Source organism: Vombatus ursinus, unplaced genomic scaffold (genome assembly GCF_900497805.2).
Source record: "Vombatus ursinus unplaced genomic scaffold, bare-nosed wombat genome assembly UNPS02014810.1, whole genome shotgun sequence".
In the NCBI taxonomy this organism is placed as follows: Eukaryota; Metazoa; Chordata; class Mammalia; order Diprotodontia; family Vombatidae; genus Vombatus; species Vombatus ursinus.
Window position 1 is genome coordinate 48,544,026 of NW_020954588.1, and position 6,215 is coordinate 48,550,240.

Consider the following 6,215-nt stretch of genomic DNA (forward strand, 5'->3'; position numbering starts at 1 on the left):
ATCCATCCATCCATCCATCCATCCATCCATCCATCCATCCATCCATCTATCCATCCATCCATCATTTCATTCATTCATTCATTCAACAAATTGTTGGAGCCCTGATGTGGAAGAGGTGCTCGAGCATGCTGATACAGGTGAGTGTTTTCATGTTCTCTTTCTAGCCAGCCCAAGAGGACCCGGTGCTTCCCTGGGAACCTGGGACCCAATCTTGTGTGAGCCAGCCACACGGCCTCAGCCAGAGGAGCCTTGGTGCGGGTCAGCGCTCAGTTTCACCCAATCACCCAACCACAGAGTTGGAGGGAGCCTCAGTGACCGTCCAGTTTGTCCACCTCATGAAGACTCCCTATTAGACCATACCTGACAAGTAGGCCTCCGGTCAGCAGGGTCCCACCACCTCCAGAGCCAGCCCCTTCACACAGAGACAGCTCTCCTTCTTGCAACTCCCTTCCCCCAAGGAGCCGAGTAGAACCAGGCTAATCTCCATTCCATGGGTAGCTCATTAAATATTTGGAATCCTAAGATGGTGATGTAGAGCTTTGGAGAACCTCAGAAGACATCCAAGCCAACCTCCCAATTTTATGCTTGAGGAAAAAGAGGCCCACAGGATCACAAAGTGGTAGATCCAGGATTTGAACCCAGGTCCTCTGACTAAATCCAACTTTCTTTCTTCTGAACCACCTTGCCTTTTTTACTGCCACCATGTTCTCCCTGAGCCTTCTCTTCCCAGGCTAAGCATGCCTAGTTCCTTCAGTCCATCCTAATATGGCACAGTCTTCTTCGAGAACAAACAACAATATGGCATGGCCATTCTCTAGTTTATCAATTCAAGAATGCACAGGACAAATCTAGGCAAAATTTGTAATTACCTGACTCACCCAACCCGTTTTATAGATGAGAAAGTAGAGAGTCAGACAAGAGAAATAATGTATTCAAGGTCACACAGGAGGGTGGCTGTAGTAGTGGGATTAGACCTTTGGTCTTCTGACTCCCAAACCAGAACTAAGTTCCACTGTCTCACTGTAGTCTTTCATTTGTGGAGTAATTGAGTTTGACTATGGATGTTCCAGCTTGACCCTTTTGTTTCCTGGGGGATACTCCCTCTTTTCTCTTTAAGCCTCAATGATCCCTTCTCTTCCAAAATTTCCCCTTTCAAAACTAGATTTTTAAAGAATCTATATAATTTCTACTTCCCAACTCATTTATATAATAAAATATCAGAATTTCGAATGAGGTAGAATGTAAGCTCCAGGAGAGGAAAGGTGGGCTCAGTGCCTGGCACATCTTGGGTGATTAATAAATGATTGTTGAATGATCTCTCTTGGGAGGTGCAATCACACTTATGAAGGCCAACCCTCTCTACTTACAAAGTTAGTCTTGACCTGGTGGGTGGAAAGCAGGGTTGGAAGACTTTTGGGGAGGGGAGGTTGTCTTTCCATCCTCCATTCTTCATTCCATCATGAGACTTTCCCAGAGTCATACAAGAAGGAAGTGACTGCCTTTCCCATCTCCACCTTCAAGTGTTTTGGCCTCCAGTCCCCTTTGCTCACTACCAACCCTGTTGTCCCCACACATTGGTGCTTGGGCCAAAGGAAAGAAAATAAGATTCTTCCCTTTCATGTTTTACTGCAGAAGTGGGAAGAAAGCTGAGTCCTGGATGGCTTGACTAGAAAAATGAAGAAACAATTTTGTCTCAAGCCTAAAACCTTTTCCTTACTTTTTCCGTTTGGGAAAATGTCTGTGTGGTTCAGTAGGAAAACTATGGTCTCAAAGTGGACTGACCTAGGAGCCCCGCTTTTCCATTCAAGGATGAAGATGCTAATCCCTGGGAGGAAGTCTTCTCAGGCCTTTCCAGGAGTGGCCTAGGAACTTCAAGTTGGGGATGAAATGACTGTTTTAGAGTACTGACCCCAAACTATTTTAACATAACATGACTTTCCTTGTTCAATATTCTTATAAATGTTACCTCACATTTCCTTGGGAGGGAAAGATGTCTCAGGAAGGAAGGTTGCCTTGGTTTCCACATCTGTAAAATGGGAATGATGAGAATACTGCAGGATCTACCTTGTTGGGACTGTGTGAGTGCCAAATGAGATGGTTTATGTAACGTAGTTGTGACCACCAGCTACCAGCAGGTGTCTGGGGACCAGGTTTGTTTGTGTTTCCGAGGTATCCACTTCACCCTCACCATCACTGGGCTCAACTGAAAGGAAAGAAGGAGCTGTGACCTTCATCCCAGAACCACCAGTGGTGTGAGGCCCCAAATATCAGCTCCACAATCGCTGTCCATGTCCCATGGGCTCCCGGTGGCCATTCACTGGCTGGCAACAACCTCTGCCTTCCCTTCCTTCTGGGAAGGGATCTGCTGGCCAGACCAGCAGGGTGGGGACCTGCCCATTGTTTTCTGCTTCTAGCCTGACTCCCCCGGGGCCTGGGACAGATCCCTCCCAGAGGATCTGGGAGGAAGGTGAAGGATGCCCGCCTCAGGAAGCGTCGGCCTTCCACCCTACAGCTTGGGAGTCCCTTCGGCAGAGGCTGACTCAAGGTCCATGTTTCCTTCAATGGGCTTAACATCTCACAAACGCTTCATGCCCACTCTCTGATAATGCTGTTGGCAAAATGCCTGGAGATCTTCCCATAGAAGAGGCTGTAGGCATCTGTGGAGGAGGGTGAGCCACAGGGGCACCAGTCCGCCTTGCTGTCTGACCACCAGGCTTCCTCATCTAGCTGACCTTTCCCCGTCCTGTGGGTGGTGGATGACGCCCTGGGGAGATGTCAGTGCAAGCTCCCTATCGGCAGCATGGCCAATCCCTGATCACGCACTCCCTTGGTGGCCTCCAGAACAGACTATGGAAGGAACGCTGGATTTAGAGCCCGGGGACTAGGGTCCTAAGCTCTGGTTTACTTCTAACTCTGTGAACTTAAGCAGTCTCCATTCTCTCCCAGGGCGTCCGGTCCCCTAGATGTGAAAACGAAAGAATGGAAGCCGATGATTTCTAGGGGCTCTTCCGGTGCTCTCCTGCTGGGGCTGCTTGAAGACCTCCAGTGAAGGAAATCCCATTCCCTACAGAAGTAGCCCAGGCCACTTTGGAATAGCTCTGGGTTGTTGGGTTGTTTCAATAGCCCTCTGATTTTCCCTTTACCTTCATTTACAGATATATCACTCCCCTCCTCTCCCCAGAAAGCCTTTTCTTTTAACAAAAAAATCAAGAGATGAAAACAATGTGTTGAGCAAAACTCAACATATCAAGTGAGTCGGACGCTGCATATGTGATGCTCCATGCCTAGAGTCCCCTGCCTCTGCAGACAAAGAAAGGAAATGCGCTTTCTCATTTCTTCCAGGGCCACGCCTCATTAGTACACAGTGTGCGACTTACTTAGTCGTTTTTCCCATTCACACCATTGTAGCTGTTGTGTATGTTGCTTTCCTGGTTCTGCTGACTTGGCTCTGCATCCATTCGTATAAGACTTCTCATACTTTTCTGGATTCTTCGTACGCATCAGGAATATTCCCTCGCAGTCATATACCACACCTTGTTTAGCCATTCCCCAATAGATGGATGACTAGTTGTTTTCCAGTATTTTATTCACTAAAAAATGCTACCATAAATATTTTTGGTTTATATGGGGACTTTCTGACTATCTTTTATCTCATTGGAGTATGTGCCTAGTACTGAACCTTGGGTCCAAGGGTATGGACTGGATAGCTGTAATTGTTACAAGGTTTTCCCTAACATCAAGCCTACATGCGCTCTACAGTCCCAGGTTTTGAGCCTGGGTGAGGGGGAGGATGCTGGTACCCTGACCAGGAATAGCAAAGTTCAGTCGAGGGTGAGTGTTGGGGAACTATCATCATTCCAGATTTGGATAGGATGCCTTTGAGATGCCTACTGGAGGTCCAGCTTGAAATGTCCACCAGACGGCTGGCGATGTGGGACGAGAGACCACAAGAGAAGACAGCGGCTCGTTAGAGAGACCCCAGAGCCGCCTGCAGAGATGGTCATTGAACCCATTGCAGCTGAAGAGCTCACCAAGACAGACACTTGGCCACAGCCACAGCTGGGCGTGGTGTGTGTGGCTGATCATGTAGCAATGGTGACTGAATAAATGAATGAACAAATGATAAGACATTGTGACGTATAAAAAGCTTGAGAGACACAATTTCTGGATAATTAATCATTTTATTAATTATGGCTAGTGAATGATTTTTAAAAAAGAACCATCATTTGGCAGTCTCTCATTAAGATGGATCATGAAAGCCTGTTGAGCTCATATGCCCTTGGAAGAGTGGGTGTTCCCGACAGACCCCACCCAACTCTGATTGGTTAACAAATAATGAGATGCTAATGAGAGGTGGAGCTATGCTAATGACGGCTGGGGGGGCGACTTGGATTCTGTCCCTCTCCCTCCAGCCTGGGGCAATCCAGACCCACCCCCCCACCCCCCACAGGGCTGGAGGAGCACACAGTGGGCTTCCCCAGTCTCAATCAGTTAGGGAGAAATCCTTTCTCTCGGCACTTATTAAGCCCCTGCCGTGTGCCTGCCCTGGTGCTACAAACTCAGGGGCCAAGGCTGTCCCCCTCCCCAGAAGCTTCAGCTCTAATGGGGGAAGGTGAGAGTGGAGTGGGGGGGGCCTGGGCATAGAATGAAGGGAGTGGTCCAGGATGCTGGCCCAAAGAAAGCGCTCCTGGGCCTGAGGCTCGGAGGATGATGGGAGGGGTTTCCAAGGAAGCCTCAGGAGTGTGTTGGGGGCAGGGCCCCCTTACAGATGAGGAAACTGAGGCCCAGACTGGCGGAGTCACTCAGGGCCTTACAATCTCAGACCAAGAGCTGGAAGTTCCCAGTGGCCCTCTGATGCAACCCTCTCATTTTACAGAGAGCTTCCAGGGTCACATGGTGGTCAATGTCAGAAGCTGGATTTGAATCAGCATCCTCCTGACTCCAAGGTCATCACGCTTCCCGCGGAACCCTAGGGTAGGGGTTGGGGGAGCTCGGCAGCAAGCCAGCAGAGGGCGGGCCTTCCTCTTCGGCCCGCCCGGTCGAAGGGCGGGGCGAGAAGAGGGACGGGAGGGCGGGGGAGAAGGAGGTGGCGCGGGCACAGGGCTGTGACGCACTCAGAGCGCGCCGGAGGCATAGGCTGCGGGGCTGGTTGGCTGGGGGGGCGTCGCGCGGTTGTGACGTACTCAGAGCGCGCCCCAGACATAGCCTGTGGAGATAGTTGGCTTGCCTAGGGGGCGGTCGCACGACTGTGACGTACTCAGAGCGCGCCGCAGGCGTAGCCTGCGCACACGGCTTGCCTGGCGGGGCGGGGCGGGGTCGCGCGGCTGTGACGCACTCAGAGCGCGCCGGCCGCGGCTATGCCGGAGCAGAGCCGGCCGCGCCGGGCGGGGCGGGGTCTCGGAGCTGTGACGTACTCAGAGCGCGCCGGCGGCGGCGGCGCCTGGGGAGAGCTGTCCTGGCCGGGCCGGGGCCTGGGGCGGGGGCGGGGCGAGCCCACGTGACCCCGGCACCGGGATGCTCTTGGGGCCCCCGCGGCCGGTGACGGAGCCGGGCCCTGGGTGACGGAGCCGGGCCCTGGGACAAGCATCGGGGCGCGTGGCGAGCGGGACCCGCAGGTAGGCGAGGGGGCGGCCCATGGGGGGGCGCCCCGCGAGCGGCAGCGTGCGGCGGAGGGCCTGCCCCGCTTCTGCCCGGGCGCCCGCACGCGTGTGGGGACCTCCCGGCTGGGCGCACTTCATCCGCTGACGCAGATCGGGCCCCGCGGGGCGGCAAGGCCGGCCCCCCTGCTCCCCCCGGGCATCCGAGAGCGAGCCCCTGGGGGAAACTGAGGCAGGCGGAGACCAGGAGGGGGCGGCTTCCCTTCCAGCCCTAGGCCGGGGAGCCCCACTCCCACCCCCTGGGAGACCCCTCTGGGCCTCAGTTTCCTCCTCTGGTCAGTGAGGAGCAGCGGGAGGAGAGGGCTCGTCGAGGGCGTGGCAGAGCTGGGAAGGGCCGGCCCTGGGCGATGTGTCTACACTTAGCCCCAGGTGGGGTCAGGTGCAGGGGTCCCTGTCCACACTGCCCATCTTAGCCTCTGGTGAGGTCAGGTACAGGAGCCAGTGTCTACACTGCACATCTCAGCCCGGGGTGGGGTCAGGTGCAGGGGTCCCTGTCCACACTGCCCATCTCAGCCCGGGGTGAGGTCAGGTACAGGAGCCAGTGTCTACACTGCTCAT

At 53.7% G+C, this 6,215-nt stretch overlaps 1 protein-coding gene and 1 pseudogene across 1 annotated transcript in view; both read left to right on the plus strand.

Annotated features, from left to right (window-relative positions):
* Positions 1 to 507, plus strand: part of LOC114052994 — a 23,862-nt pseudogene extending 23,355 nt beyond the window's left edge.
* A 5,028-nt stretch (positions 508 to 5,535) lies between these two features.
* SENP5 (SUMO specific peptidase 5) overlaps positions 5,536 to 6,215 on the plus strand; it is a 23,858-nt gene continuing 23,178 nt past the window's right edge. The window contains exon 1 of the mRNA XM_027875695.1: positions 5,536 to 5,615. The gene's annotated coding sequence lies outside the window, so the exon portion shown is untranslated. The remainder of the gene's footprint in view (positions 5,616 to 6,215) is intronic.